General features: G+C 56.7%; 1 protein-coding gene across 5 annotated transcripts in view; it reads left to right on the top strand.

Annotated features, from left to right (window-relative positions):
- The first annotated feature begins 329 nt into the window (after window positions 1–329).
- GTF2IRD1 (GTF2I repeat domain containing 1) overlaps window positions 330–15933 on the top strand; it is a 138915-nt gene continuing 123311 nt past the window's right edge. For all 5 annotated transcript variants that reach the window (XM_064296101.1, XM_064296100.1, XM_064296099.1 and 2 more), the window contains exon 1: window positions 330–441. The gene's annotated coding sequence lies outside the window, so the exon portion shown is untranslated. The remainder of the gene's footprint in view (window positions 442–15933) is intronic.

The following is a 15933-nucleotide window of genomic DNA, read 5'->3' as shown; positions in this document are numbered from 1 at the left end:
GGGGTGGGGGCGCGGCGCTCCCCCCGCGGTGCCCAGGCCGGGGCGCGGGGCGGGCCGGGCGGCTAATCCCGTATGTAAATGGCAGCCAATGGAGGGTGGTGTTGCGCGGGGCTGGGATTAGGGCCGGGGCGAATGGCTGGCAATCTTACTGGGATTAGAGAACAAAGAGCCTCCCCGGCTCCCGCTCTCGCTCGCGCCCCGCGCCGCGCCCCGCCCTCCGCCGCAGCCGCGCCGGGGCTGGGTGGCTGGGTGGCTGGGTGGCTGGGTGGCTGGGTGGGTGGGGGCCCGCAGCCCCGCGGCCGAGACCCCCCCGCGCCCGCCCTCCCGCGCCGCGCCCCCGCGGCCCTCCCTCCCCAGTCCCCGGATTAACCACGGAGGCGGCGGCAGGAGGCTGCGTCCTGGCCGCGGGCCGCTGGCAGGAGCGCTTGGGGATCCTCCAAGGTAGGAGAAAGTTTGGCGGGGGGCGGGCGCCGAGGCCCTGCTCCCCGTCTCCCTGCCCCGGGGCTCCCGCCCCTCCCCCTCGAGGTGTTGGGGAATCCGGGTCCGGCTTTTGGGTGGCTCGCAGGCACGTGACTGGGATTATAATTCGGGGACGTGGAGGGGGCCCGGCCGCCCCCACCTGCCGGCGGGGTGGGATCCGGGCGCTGTTACCCGGCGCTTCCGGAGGTGGGGGCGCCCCAGGCCGGCGGCGGGTGCCCGCGGGCCGCTGCGGTTGGCGAAGGAGGTCAGTCGTGTCGCCCGCCCGGCGACGGGCCCAGTGTGGGAGCCTAGGGGCTGGCAAGGCTGCGGCCCCCGGCCCCCAGTCAGCGCCGCCTGCTTCGGGCAGGGCGGTCTCCGGGCCCGTGCCCCCCACTCCCAGGCTGAGTCCAACCCGGCGAGGACTGCCCCGCGCAGTGGTTCCTCTGGGGGTCCCCAGGGAGGGGCTGGCCTGAGTGGTGGCAGCTGAACTCAGGGTGGGGTGAGGAAAGGAGACTCAGCGATGGCGGTGGGGGGGGGTGCAGAAAGCGTTCAGAGGAGCAAGTTGGGGTGCCCCGTCTGTGGGTGGTCTGTGAGTTCCTGCAGATGGGCGGGGAGGCGGAGGAGGGGCCACAGGGTGCTCGATGTCCCCCACCCTCCTGGGTGCTCAGGTCCCTGGAAACGGTGGGCTTGCTTCCTCTCCTGGGCGCTCCAGCCCCAGCCCCAGCCCCAGCCTGCAGCCAGGGAGAGGGACTGTGCCCTGCGGTGCCCAGAGGGCAGGACCAGGCAGCGGAGAGTTCTGTGCTCCTGGCGGTGCTGGAGGGGCTCGTGCTCACGGCATCTGGCCCTGTGGCCCAGCCTTCCAGGACCAGACTTCTGGGTCCCCATCCCAGCCCAGGTGAGGGAGTTCAGCGAGTAGGGGGATTCCCTGTTGGGCACCTGGGGGGAGCGCTGGCTCTTGGATGGAGCATGGCCTGGCCATGTGGCACTGCCCCAGGCCTGGTGGGCGGGGGTGTGGAGCGGAGGCAGGCCTGGGCAGCTTCTGGGGTGAAGGCATTTGTGGGGTTCCCTCAGCCATGGTCCTCACTGTTTGAAGTTGCCCGGCCCCGGGGGCAGACCATTGCCTTCAGCAGCGTCATTCCCAGAGGGAAAGGGCTTGGTTGTGTGTTTGGAGCAGGAGGCGGCGGTGGGGAAGGGCTGGGCACGAGGGCTGCGAGGATGAGCCACCCTGTGCAGCACCCAGAGAGTGGCGGCAGACTCTGACCTCCTCTGAACAGGCACGGCCCCAAGGTGACAGAATGTGCCGGCGCCCCCGAGTCTGCTTTTGGGATGGGGGAGGCCTCAGGCCACACCCCGTTCTGTAGTCCGCTGGGAAGGTGACCTAGAAAGTCGCAGTTCAGACTCAGAGGATCCCAGAAGACCCCAGGATCTCATTAGAGATGACAGAGAACTTCGGGCTGCGGGTTGCAAACATGGGTGTTGAAGACAGTGTTGTTGGGGCAGGCTAACCTGCTTAAGAGAAAACACTGGGAGAAGCATCACTGCTTTGCAGTGTGCACATCACAAGTAACTTATCATTTAAGGCAGGCTTCCTCCCACCACAGCAGCAGTTGTTAGGGCAGTATCTGGTGCTTGGAAGTAGCCCCAAAGGCAGCGTGATCACGGGGGTCTCGGAGGCAGCTTTTCTTGCAGCCCGTCATCTCCAGCAGCCAGGGTAGCCACAGTTTGGTAATGGCCCGGGTGTCAGAGACCCCCCACTGAGGCTTTTGGGTGACATGGTAGGTGACAGCTGGAACATTCATGACCTTAAATGTGACCTTGGACCCACAGACCACAGCCTCCTTCCTGGTTCTGGTTCTCTCCCAGGTCCCTCTCTTCTGTTCTCTCGTTGAATCCTGCAGTCTTATAGTTTCCTGCATGGCCTGGCTTCCTCCGACCTCTGGGCTTGGCACACGCTGTCCACTTGCATTGGGAGTTCTTCCCACCCTGTCCCTGAGGGAGAAAGGGGCTTCCTCCACTGGCCAGGCCTGCCTTGGGTGGGGAGTAAGGTGGTTGAATTGGCCTCTTTCCTCTCTTCCTTTAGGACCCACCTTGGCTGTCATGCCGTTGAGCTGGAAGCTTGCCTTGTGTCCAGGGCTGGCCGGAGTGCCACCTCTGTGTCCCCATGACATCCTGTCTTTCCTCTGTCCCAACATTGAGCTCATTCGGGTGTTAGGAGTCAGTCTCCCCTATGGCACTGCGGGCGGGATGGGGCGAGCTTGCTTTTGATTCCCTGGTGTCCCCAGGGCCCGGCACTCAAACACTTATGGCATGGCTACGCAACTGAATGAATGAGTGAGTGAATGAATGACTGTACTCCTGCTCCCCAGCTGTCGCCCAGATGGCTTCTGTTGTCCCTCAATTCTCGTCTCTGAGCCCAGTCCCCACAGTGGTAGGAGCCCCAGGGTCTTCCCCTGAGGTTTCTGCTCCCCAGCCGCTGGAGCCCCTGTCTCCCCATTACCCCAGCCTGTGCCTTCCCCCTAGTCCCCCTGAACCGAGGCTCTGCTCCCGAATGTCATCCACTCCACTCCTCTCAGGTCTCTGACTCTCAGCCATTTGTGTGCATCTCTCCTTGATGCCTGCAGCCAGGGGCACAGCCAGGTTCTTTGGGACAAGCCAGGAGTGTGTGCCCTGCTCAGTGGGGCCTGTGGAGCCTCAGGGGGCACCCAGGGAACGAGACCTGCAGGGTTAATTTACAGCCACCAAGGAGCAGAGCAGGACCCAGGGCCCAGGGCTTAGGCCTTAGGAGGTTTGATGAGGAGCTTCCGGCAGGGTGCGGGGCTGTGGGACGGGACCCTTAGGGAGACCGGGAGGGGATTCACAGCGTGGCAGGAATTCATGAGCAGAGGCAGAGTGGTGGGAAGGATCGTTCCGTGTGGGAAGAGGGGAGGAGAGGACCTTGGCCTGAGGACAGTGGGTGTCACAGGTGGTTGGTGGCAGGAGACCATGGAGACTTATGGGTGTAGGCGTTGGGGGTCCTCCAGGTGGGGCAGGGGTGCCAGCCCCTGAGAACCCTTTCAGCCCACTCAAAGAACAGGGTCCTCCCTCTCTAGGCTCTATACCTGCAGGAACGTTGGGAGGAGGCCTGTCTTGGCCTTCTTTGGAGGGTCTCAGCCCAGGTGTCTGTAGGCTGCAGGGTGTGTGGTGGAGGGGCCCTTGGCCTGCAGGAGGTGGGGTCATGTGGGTTTAGGGGGCAGAGAGCCACGCAGTAAACCCTCAGCAGCACCCCTCCACCCTAGTTTGATATCTCTACCTCTGCTCCCCTTCTGCCCAGCTCACCTGTCCTGTGGCCCATCCCACTGGGCTGATTGGCTCTTGGGTGTGCTGGTTTACTCAGTGCAGGGTATGGAGCAGAATTGGGCCAGGGCGGTGGGAATGAGGGTCTGGTCTTGGCTTTTTCGCCCCAGGGGAGCCTGAGTGCCCAGATCCCTCATTTTCTGGGATTTCTGACCAGGTCCTCTTGTAATCCTAGTGCTCGCTGGAGTGGTGGATACTTTGCTGTCATTTCAGGCTCAGGGTGCAGTGTCCTGGGTTACGGCTGGTGAGGGCAAGGGACCCAGAGCCCTGGTGGTACAAGGGCCTGGGCCCTCATTCTGCCTGGGATGAGTGTGATTTCCTGAATGAGCTGGTATGGCCATACTTCATCCATGCGTGGACTTGGGGTGCCCGGTGGGGTGTCCCAGGCAGTGAGCAGAACCCTTGTTCCCAATACCCTCCTCTTGGCCCTGAGTTAGGCCTGGCTGACCCTGAGCTATTTGTGTGCCCACCTGTCTCCCTCCTTCAGGGCCACCTGCTTAGGGCTGCCAGATCTAGGAAATAAAATCGGGATGCCCAGTTCAGTTTGAAAATCAGAGAAACAGCGAAGCAGGCAGTATTTGGGACGTGCTAAAAACTTACTTCTCGTCTCTCTGAGGTTCAGACTTAACTGGGGTCCTGTATGTTATCTGGCAGCCCTACACCTGAGGCGTGAGACCATAGGGGCCGAGGTGAGGGTGGCCCCGGGCCGTGGGGCCAGGCTCAGCTGGAGGCTCCCGGCCTGGTCTGGAGCAGGTTTGGACTGGGCAGAGCTGACCTGTGACTTTCCAGCCCTCCTGGCAGGATTCTCCAGCCTCTGGTCTAAGCATCCTGACTCTCCTGGGCCTGGGTAGGGTGATACATGGGGGCTTAGGGGCCCCCAGTCGGGGAAGTCCTTGTTTTCGGAGTCTCCTGTGCCAGTGTCTGTACAACTTCTTAAGAGATGCTGGGAGGAGAAGGGAAATTGCTGGAAACACCCTGTTAGGCACCAAATGAGGATTCTCAGTGAAGATTTGACTAGCCAGACCTGAGTGCTGGGAGCAGCTCTCTGACCCCACGCCCTGCCTCCTTCCAGGCTCGGGGAGGGGCCTCGGCTGAGGTGGGTCTTGGGCTTGGGGGGCTGCCCCCCTCAGAAGGTGAGTACAGTCCGGTGCCGTTGGAGTTGACCTGGCTGCCTGCACTGCTCCTGAGCTGGGAGGGAGTTTGGCTTCAGGACAGAAGCATAAAGGGGGAGGATTAGGAGGCGCGTGAGGGGTGTAAGGGGGGCCGTGCCTGCACCCTGCCATGGTGCGCCGAGGCCGTGGAGTGAGGGGGCACGTGCCCCCACCCCGGTCATGGCTGTTGGCTCCTATGTAAGGTGGAGATGATGCTCCCTGTGCTGCCTGGACCCCAGGGTGGCTCTGTGGTCTGAGGGGCCCTGTGCCACGTGGTGGGGACTCTGGCCTGTGGTGGAAACACGGTAGGAAGCCAGAGCTGGGAGATCATGCTGAGGGCTTGGGGTCCTGGGTGGCTTGCAGGAGCACCGCAGGGTGGTAGGGTTGAGCGGGGAGGGCAACTGGGCCCTTTCCTCTCCCAGCCCTGTGGCTGGAGGACACCCTTGGGCAGCCCAGAAGATTGAACAAAGCCTGCCCCTTTGGTTGGTTGGGGCCTGCTGGGGTGTTCAGGTTCGATATCTGGCCACGGGCAGAACCACCGTAAAAGGGGGTATGTGTCTGTCCTTGGCACTTGTCTGTCCCTCATGAGCCAATGAGCAGCCTGTGGAGGTGAGGTTGAAGGGGTCTCAGTGAGGCCCTGACACAAGGACTCACCCTACGTGTTATGAGGTATATTGCTGTGGTAAAATGTGAAACGTTCAGATCAGGAGTGTGCCGTACATGGACCTTTGACAGATACACATGCTCACGTGGCCCACACCCCTGTCGAGACGGAATGACAAATCCCATGGCCCCCAAAAGTTGCCTGAGCCCGTCTACAGTCAGTCCCTTCTCCCTAGCCCCCGGCATCTGCTGTTCTGTCTCCTGTCTGTGTAGTTACGCATCTCCCAGAAAACAAACAAACAAACCCATTGCTGTTGAGTCGATTCAGAGTCGTAGCGACCTTATAAGACACAGTAGAACTGCCCCATAGGGTTTCCAAGGAGCGCCTGGTGGATTTGAACTGGTGACCTTTTGGTTAGCAGCCGTAGCTCTCAACCACTACGCCACCAGGGTTTCCGCATCTTCCAGAGTGTTGTATAAATGGAAACTTTACGTGTCCGTCCTTGTGGTGGGGCGTGTTGGGGACGTGTTCCCCTGTACTGCCGAGTAGTGTTCCCTTGTGTGACGTATCGCACCCCCTTCTCCCTTCTCCTGGGGGTGGAAGTCGGCAGACTTTGGCGTGCTGAGTCCTGCACCCGCTCAGGGCCACGTCCGCCTGGAGGAAGGTGACCCCGTGGGTGCCAGAGTAGAACTGTGCCCCGTAGGGTTTTCAGTGGCTGCATTTTCAGAAGTAGATCGCCTGGCCTTTCTGAGGTGCCTCTGGGTGGACTTGAACCTTTGACCTTTCAGTCAGCAGCCAAGCGTAGTAATGGTTTGCACCACCCAGGGACTCCAGACCCAGAGGAAGGGGTGCCTTTTTCTGTTTTTCACAAACGTTCGATGGGCTCAGGGACCCTGCTACCTGCACCCCACCCCCACCCCGGTTGCGGGCGACCTGGGGCCAGGTGAGCAGCACACCTCTGTCCTCAGAGCTGGAATTTCACCCTCAGTTTCTGGTGACTTGCGTGCAGTGAGCCCCGCGATGAAATTACACCCGTGTGCCGCCGCCCTTGGCGCGAGCCCCCTGGGATCCCACACCCGGGTGGGCGCCTGGAGTGATCCGTGCTGGGGGGCCGGGACAGCCGGAGGTCGGGTGGGCTGGAGGGTGGATGTCTGCCCTGAGGTCTCTTTCCCGTCTCTTGTCCCCCGCCCTGGGATCTAGGGGTCCCTGGCGATGCGTTTTTGCCCTCCCTCCTGTAGCTGTTTGGCTTGAGGTAGAAATTCTGTATTTTCCTGAAACCACCAGCAACAAGTTGCCGTAGAGTTGGCTCCGACTCCTGGCGACCCCAGGTGTGTTGTGGAACCGTGCTCCATAGGGTTTTCAGTGGCTCCGTAGGGTTTTCACCAGGCCTTTCTTTCCAGGTGCCTCTGGGTAGACTTGAACCGCTAACCTTTCAGTTAGTGGTGGAGTGCCTAACTGTTTGGCACCACATTTGTGTCACCCAGTTACCTGGTGGGGCTCTGAGTGCTGGTTGATGAGATGGTTGAGATGCTCTGCTCCTGAGTGGTGGCCCGTCTCGCGAACGAACGTGACGTCCCTTGGCCGTTAGACTCCAGCTGTGCTGTGTGTGCTCTGCATGTGACATCATCGGCTGCCTGACGCCCTGAGCCTCAGCTTGACCATCTAGAAAATGGAGACGGTGCGAGTACCTTGTGGGGTGGACCTCATGAGTGGAGGGTGTATGCCCAGTGTGCTCTGGCACCTGAGTGAAATGGGCGCCCAGACCCCTTTGGCTTTCCAGGGCTTGTGGTTTCCTAGGAAAAGGGAACCCCTGGGTGATGCCGGGGGTCCCCTGGGTGATGCCATGGACCGCGTGGTGTCTTAGCTTTGTTTGTAGTGAGGCTGCCCCTAGCACCCCTACTCCATCAGCCCTGGCCAGGCTCTCTGCTATGTCTCCCAAGCCCCTGGAGGATGGAGCCCTCAGACTGAGTTGGTGGGAACCTAGAAGGACCCTAGCAGACCAGCCCTGCGCAGAAGGGCCCGGGGTGTTCCTGGGTGACTCCTGGAGCAGGCAGGACCTCAGCTCACCCACCTGCCCAGTTCCAGGGTGGTCCTGGCGGGCTCCAGGGGGGTCTTGTGACTAGGCCCATCTAGTGTCTCTTGTTTATCAAGGAGCTGGTTTTTCAAGTGTGGCAGCTTTCAGCGGAGAGGCCCAGGTTGGGAGAGGTAGGGCGTTTGGGGAGGAGGTGGTTGCCCCTGGCCCGCCCAGTGTGCATCATGGCTTCCAGCTGGAGCTGCAGGCCCCTGGGTGGGTGGGCTAACCACATCCCCCTCTCTGGTCCTGGTCCATCGCCCTGGGCCAGCCTCTCCGCAAGACTGTCTGCTCTGTGCACTTTGGGGGAGAGATGCTCTTGATTCCCTCGGTCGGAAGCCAGTGCCCCTCCCTGGTGAGGCACCTTTGTCTGCCTCAGGTCTTCCCGACTTAGCCTTTGAAGCCAGACAGACGTAGGTTCAAATCCCTACTGTTCCTGCTGTGTGGCCTCAGATAAGTGACTTCACCTCTCTGAGCCTCTTCTGAACAGTGAAGATAGGTAGCCCTTCTGGGTTCTTGGGAGGATCAGCGCATTCAGCTGGGGGAAGCTGGGTGCCCTTCCAGTTAAGAGCGTTTGCTCTACCTGTTATGTGATGACCCAGAGGCTGGCCAACCCAGGAGCCCCCCTTCCTGCCCTGAGAAGAGCTGGAAACTATCATTCCCTGCTCTGTCTTTGGAGTGTAGGGTGTGCCATGGCTCAGTTTCTGCTTGTGCAACCTCGGAAAGCCCCATGAGCAGACCTGGCTAGTTCCCGTGGCCTGTCCACCCCTTGGTCCCTTGCTGAATGCTGGCCTCTTCCTGGTGCTGGGACTCCCCAGGGAATCTGGCTGGAGAGCAGCCTGGCAGGGGAGGTGCCCGAGGGGGGCCTGCAGGAGAGGTGACCCTGGAGGAGAGGTGGATCTGGTTTGCGGGTTGGGCATTCTAGGGGGAGGGAACAGTGTGAGTAAGGGCCCGAAACACCAGACCGATTGCTGTTGAGTCTAATTCATGGACCCCGTGTATGTCAGGTAGCAGCGTGCTCCGTAGGGTTTCCTAAACCAAAAAAAAACAAACCCATTGCTGTCAAGTTGATTCTGGCTCATAGCTACCCTGTAGGACTGAGTAGAACCGCCCTATAGGGTTTCTAAGGCTGTAAATCTTTATGGAAGCAGACTGCCACGTCTTCCTCCCGTGGAATAGGTTCAAACTGCTGACCCTTTGGTTAGCAGCCGAGTGCTTAACTGCTGTGCCACCGGGGCTCCTTACAAGGTTTTCAGTGGCTGATTTTTCAGAAGTAGATCACCAGGCCATTCTTTCAAGGTGCCTCGGGGTGGACTTGAACTGCCAGTGTTTCAGTTAGCAGCCAAGCACTTAGCCGTCTGTGCCACCGGGGATGAGTAAGGATCCAGAGACAGGACACGACAGGGCGCATGTGGACTAGTGGGCATTTTTGTTTGGAAGCGGCAAGGCCTTCCTCAGGAAGCATGTTGGGATGTTGCGCTGGGGCCGGGTGGGGACCGTCGTCTGACTGCCTCCTTCCCAGGCTTCTCGACGGCTCTCGTTCTCCTGGGAGAAGGTACCAGGCTGGGCATGGCCTAGCCGTGCCCGCTTCTCCGTCTGTCTCCGCTCCAGCCATGCTGAGCTTCCCTCAGTTTCTAGAACATACCGGGTTCCATCTTGCTTCCCGTTAAGCTGTTCTTCACATAGAACGTGGTTTCATCCTCCCCATCCACTTTACTGGGCTAGTTCTTACTTGCGGGTCCCATTTCTTTCCTCTGGCCTTCCCTAATCCCTCGTCCCCTGGAGTGTGTTAGGTGCGCTCCTTCCGAGCTCCTGCAGCCCCCCGAACTGCCACGGTCATAGCCCTCATCACACACTGTATTGCACAAGCCCTGGTGCCTGCCTGTCGTCACCAGCTGGTGATATCCAGTGGTCAGGGCTTGTTGTCCCTTCGTATCCCTGCCCCTAGCGTGGTGCCTGAGTCAGCAGCCAGGACAAACTTGTTAGGTGAATTAGAAGCTAGCTCGGGGTGGGGCATTTGAGGTGGGGGTGGTAGCTACAAAGGAGGGGGCTTTGAAGGTGGAGGGCCTCCTCCACAGTTTGGTAATGGCACTCACTGACTCTGATGCCTGACCCCGGCCCTCAGGGGCCAGAGGCATCCAGGGGGTGTTGAGCGGCCATGAACTGCCCTCAGCTCTTCCTGACGGTGCTGTCTTGCTGGGCTGGGTACGGCCCATTTTAGGGGGGTTTCTGCTCCATGCAGAGCAGCTGGTTGCATAGACAGAGCACATGTGTGGGGCCTCAGAACAGTTAATCCTGGGCTACTTAGACACACACTATTACGTGCATGTGTGTATACACGTATGTAGCATTCCAGAGCCCGGCCGCAACTCTGCTGGATAACAGGGTGCCAGCCTGGGACAAGCACTTCACAGTGTCCAGAGCCCCCTCTAGTCCTGGTGAGTGGCAGGGAGGCGACGGTTCCCTATTCGTTAGGAGTGCGTCTGGCTACAGATAATAGAAAATCAACGGGAGCAGTGGTGGTTCAGGGTAGAATTCTCGCCTTCCACGCAGGAGACCCGGGTTCGATTCCCAGCCAGTGCACCTCACGTGCAGCCACCACCTGTCTGCCTGTGGAGGGTTGGGTGTTGCTGTGATGCTGAGCTGGTTTCAGCGGAGCTTTCAGACTAAGAAGGACGAGGAAGAAAGGCCTGGTGATCTCCTTTGAAAATCAGCCAGTGAAATGGCTAAAGATCCCAGCGGCCTGAGCCAGGACTGATCATGGGGTTGGCACAGGACCAGGCAGTGTTTTATTTTGTTGTGTGGAGTCACCGTGAGTTAGGGACCGATTAGATGGCAACTAACAACGACAACAACAATAGAAAACCTGACTACAGACGCTTAAGCAAAGAGGGCTTTATTCCTTACAAGAGGAGGTCCCCGGGCAGGCAGTCCAAGGCTGGGGTGGGGCCGTGCCTTTGAGGGCTCAGTCATGTCTTCAGGGACTCCGACTTTTCTCCTTGGCATGTTAGGTTTTTTTGTTTATTTTTAAAAACCATTTGTCTTTAATGTGTACAGCGCGGTGCTGTTTCACATGTTCGCAGAGTTGTGGAACTGTCACCGCTATCTTAATTCAAGAACATTTTCATCACCCCAGAAAGAAACCCCACACCTATTGGCAGTCGTCCTCCTTCTTCTTCCCACCTCCAGCCCTGGGCGATCATTTGGTCTGCCTTCTGTCCCTGTGGATGTGTCTCTTCTGGACATTTCATGTATCTGGAATCACACAATATGTGGCTTTTCATGGCCGGCGTCTTTGACTCAGCGTCATGTTCTCCAGGCTCATCCATGCTGCGGCTTGTATCACGACTTCATTCCTTTTTGTGGCTGAATAATATTCCAGGGTACGGATAAGCCACATTTTGTTTATCCCTTCACCAGTCGATGGACATTTGTGTTGCTTCCGATTTGTGTTCTTGTGAATAAAGCTATTGTCAACATTTGTGTACAAGTTGTTGTGTGGACATATGTTTTCAGTTCTCTTGGGTTTTAAATTCCTGGGGATAAGATCGTTGGGTCTTACAGTAGTTAACTCTTGGAGGAATCATCAACCCATTTTCCAAACTGTCTCTATGTTTTACATTCCCACCTGCAGTGTTACCAGGGCTCTGATTTCTCTATATCCTCCCCAACCCTGGTAACTGTCCGCCACTTTGATTATAGTCATCCAAGCGGGTGTGGTCCCTGGGTGGCACCAACAGTTTGTGTTCGCCTGCTGATGGAAAGGTTGACTCTGGTGGTGCCACGGAATAAAGGCCTGACAGTCTGCTTCCATGAAGATTACAGCCAAGGAAACTAAAAAAAAAAAAAAGACAGCAAGATGACAGCCGAGAAAATCCTGTGGGGCTCAGTTGTGCTCTCTGTAACACATGGGGCCGTCATGAGTCGAAACCGAATTGATGGCGGTGGGTTTAGTTTGATTGTTAGTGGGTATGAAGTGGTCTCTCATGGTTTTGATTTCCATGTTGGATTTGTTTCCATGTTTGTGCTCCATGGTCACAGCTACATCCCCTCCAGACGTCCCAGATGTGGTGCAGATGCAGAGAAGTGGTTAGGGCAGACCCTTTCTCCTCTCAGAGCCCTGTGCTTGTGCATGCTCTCCTCAAGACTTCTCCATTGTCACCCTGGTCAGAACTAGGTCACATGGCACCTCCTAGCTGCAAGGGAGCCGGGAATCCAGAGCGTCAGCCTCCTGACTTACTGGGAGAAGCTAGGGGATGGGAATGGTATCGGGCAGGCTGACTTCTAGTCTTTGCCACTGGTGGCCCAGACCAGCATGAACTTCTTCATTTCTCCAGGAACAAGAAGTGGGATTGTGGAGCCCACCGATAGCAGATCATGGATGGCAGACTGTACTGCAGCCCAGAACCACCATGACCCATCAAATCCCCGTTCCCTGGGGCCCAGGGGATCTTTCTGTGTGGAGGGCAGGGTCGATCCCCATCCCACCCAGAGACCATGAGGCCTGTAGCACAGGCCCCACGCGGCCTGCTTTGGGGCCTGGGCCCCACATATTCCAGCCCAGAGTGAGTGGCAGGGCGTCTTGCCTTTAAAGCCAGACTTGGCTGGAACGCTTGGCTGGTGGGGAGGTAAAATGGTAAGCCATTTTTAGAAAACAGTTGGCACTTTTTATTTTTCATTGAGATATAATTCCCATGCCATGAAATTCGCCATTTTAAAGTGTACAGTTCAGTGATTCGGTATATTTGGAAGGTGGTGCATCCGTCACTACTATCTAATTCCGGAACATTTCATCAAATCTAAAAGAAGCCCCATACCCATAGCAGTCACTTCCCGTTCCCCCTCCCCTATCCCCTGGCAGCCACTGATTACTTTCTATCAGTATGGATTTGGGGCATTTTATAAAATTAAACATACATGTAACATACGACCCAGCAATCCCACTCTTAGGTATTGATTTACTCAAGAGAAATGAAAAATTGGGTTCACATAACAGCCTGAAGAGAAATGTGTATGGTAGCTTTATTCATAATTGTCCAAAATGAAAACAACACAAATGCCCAACAATGGATAAATAGATAAATAAACTGAGGTACGTCCATAGCATGGAATAATAAAACCCAAAACCCAGTGCCGTGGAGTCGATTCCGACTCATAGCGACCCCATAGGACAGAGCAGAACTGCCCCATAGAGTTTCCAAGGAGCGCCTGGTGGATTTGAACTGCTGACATTTCGGTTAGCAGACAAGCTCTTTACCACTGTGCTACCAGGGTTTCTGTGGAATAATAGTAGCGATGAAAAAGAACTGACTGTTAATACGAACAACATGTGCAGATCTCAGAAGCGTTACGCTGAGTGGGACAAGCAGACTCAGCAGACAGCGTGCCTCCATTTGTATGACTTGGGAAATGCAGAACTACAGGCACAGAGAGCAGTGAGTGTTTGCCAGGGGCTGAGGTTGTGAATCACTCTTCTGCTGGCTTCAGAGGCTGGATGGCCCATCATGCAGATCAGCTGATGGGAGGCTTGGGACAGACCATGATGGGCGGGGAGGAAAGGAAATGAGAGTGGTCTGGTGGCCAGAACACCCCAGACAGGAGAGGAGAGACCAGGACGAGCAGAGTGGGTTGCAGATTCTGCCTAGAGGCAAGAGGCTGGCATGTGGGATGGTTGATGGCCCTGGGGAATAGACAGGAGAGAGGGCCACTGATCTCTGCTCCTTGGAGCCTACAGCGTCACCTAGTCTAACCCTCCAGCCTCATTACAGTAAATTCCAGCCAGCCTCATTCTTGGGTCTGCAGAAGTAGGCTTCCCAGAGACCTGGGCGGGGCAGGTGGGATATCTTGGGGGCTGGACCCAGCCTGGGTGATGCGGGCCCTGGGTGAAGTCTGGGCTGCATTTCCATCTGTTTTCCCCCACATCACCCTGTGTTATGGATTGAACTGTGTCCCCCAAAAATGTGCGTCAACTTGGCTAGGCCGTGATTCCCAGGATTGTGTGGTTGTCCTCCATTTTGTCATCTGATGTGATTTTCCCATGTGTTGTAAATCCTACCTCTGTGACGTTAATGAGATGGGATTAGTGGCAGTTATGTTAATCTACAGGATTGGGTTGTATTTTGAGTCAGTCTCTTTTGAGATATAGAAGAAAGAAGCCAGCAGAGAAGAGAGGGACTTCCTACCGCCAAGAAAGAAGAGCTGGGAGCAGAGCTGTCCTTTGGACCCAGGGTCCCTGCACTGAGAAACTCCTAGACCAGGGAAGATTGATGACAAGGACCTTTCCCCAGAGCCGACAGAGAGAGCCTTCTTCCCCTGGAGCTGGTGCCCTGAATTCAGACTTCTAGCCTACTAAACTGTGAGAGAATACATTTCTGTTCGTTAAAGCCATCCACTCGTGGTATTGCTGTTATACCAGCCCTAGATAACCGAGATACCGTATGAAGCTGCTCACTGCAAGTTAGTACGTAAACACAGTTAAGCCCGTGTGTACTTGCTCGCTGTCAGCCCGTGCGTACTTGCTCACTGTCAGCCCGTGCGTACTTGCTCACTGCTTAACCGCCCCTTATGTTGCCCTCACCGCTGGCGTGGGCTGTTTACCCTCTTGGAGATGCCGAGAAGTCTCCAGGCTTCCATGAGGACTCCGTGCAAGGGGCAGGTGGGCGTGGCTAAGCGCCAAGGGCCTGCAGTCCGCTCCGGGGAGCAGACTCAGAACTGTTTCAGCACGAAGGGGGGGTTTCTCCCTTAGGTGGTCTTGGAGGGCCAGAGCCTTGGGGCAGAATGGGTGGGGGTGTGAAGATGCCAGGGACAGGGCCTGGGACCCTTCCCCGTGACCTGCACCTTCACCTCCTTAGCCAGAAGTTGGGTGAGGGGCCTTGGAAAGGGGGTACCTTTCTCATTCTGGGCTCCAGATGGGGTTTCTTGTTGGGCATGAAGCCAGCGACTTGCTCCCGTTTTCTTGGCTCAGTGTCTGCTGCTAAAAACAAGGGGGGCAGTCTCAGTGGCCTGGAGTCTGGGGTCTTTAAGCCACGGGCTGGCCCAATTCCAGAAATTCTCGTCTGTTGTCTCTGTAACCATCTCAGCATTCCTGAAAGTCCATCATCTTGACAGTACAGGACCCTTCCCTGGGCCCTTGGCCCCGTTTTTGGCCCAGAAAATATTGTCTCCAAACCTGTGGAGTCCTGTCTGGTTTAAGGGTCTACGGTGCTCTCTGGAAGCCCCCAAAGGCCTCTCTGCCGCCCCAAGCGGAGGCCTGGCCCCTGCCATTCAGCATGTGTTTGGCAGACAGGGCGTGTTAGGAATAATAAGCCCAGGGTCGCTGTTGTGTTCAGTGGGGCAGGACTGTGGGGTCAGCCATGCCTGAAGGAGCTGCCCGGGGGACATTATGGGAAGGCAGGAAGTTAGTTTGCTCTGGATCCAGGCAAACTTTGCTTTGAACCTGACTCTTCCAGCTGTGTGACCTTGGGCAAGTTACACAGCCTTTCTGACCATCCTTTTCCTCATCTGTAAAACTAGGAGAGTGCCACTGTGTTTGGACGGCTGCTGGGGGAATTGAAACCACGCCCACACTCAGAGCGCAACGCTGGGCAGTCAGCACCTGCCCAGCACCGGGTTTCGATGATGATGGTGATGATGGTGGTGATAATAATAATAGCCAACACCGCATGGGGATTTGGTTCCTTGGCTTCAAGGTTTAGGGTCATGGTTTTATGGGACATCCCAGTTACTTGGCCTGATAACATGCACAGTGCTTCTGTTCTACCTCGTAGTTCTTGTGTAGTGCCTGGGGTCTTAAAAGCTTGCAAGCGGCCATCCAAGGCACGACAGTTGGTCTCTATTCACCTGGAGCAACAGAGGAAGGAGGAGAGTCAGGAGGAGGAGGAGGAGATGAGATGTGGGGCTCATTGCCTCTGTGAACAGCTGCCTTCTCTACCCTGGCATCAGAAGAACTGGGTGGTGCCCGGCTACCATTACTGAACATTTTTTTCCTGACTTTTATTTGTTGTTGGTTACTAGACATTTTGATCAAAGATTTCCTATAGAATAATCTTGATCAAAAGGGCGAAAATGAAAATGCGGAATAGAATTTCAGAGTCTCCTGGAATCCAGACTTCCTGGAGCCATGGAAGCTGGATAAATCCCCGAAACTATTGCCCTGAGACAATTTTTAAACCTTAAACCAAAAATATCCCCTGAAATCTTGTGAAAACCAAACAGCAGTTTACTTTAACTATAAAGAATATCTGCCTTGAGCTCTGGGCTCTTTTAAGAACTACATGGGATCAAATTGACAAAAGCAACTCAAAAGATTAGATGGG

This window comes from Loxodonta africana, chromosome 12, assembly GCF_030014295.1.
Source record: "Loxodonta africana isolate mLoxAfr1 chromosome 12, mLoxAfr1.hap2, whole genome shotgun sequence".
Classification (NCBI taxonomy): Eukaryota; Metazoa; Chordata; class Mammalia; order Proboscidea; family Elephantidae; genus Loxodonta; species Loxodonta africana.
The sequence above is the reverse complement of the archived record's forward strand: the minus strand, read 5'-3'. Positions and strand labels throughout refer to the sequence as shown.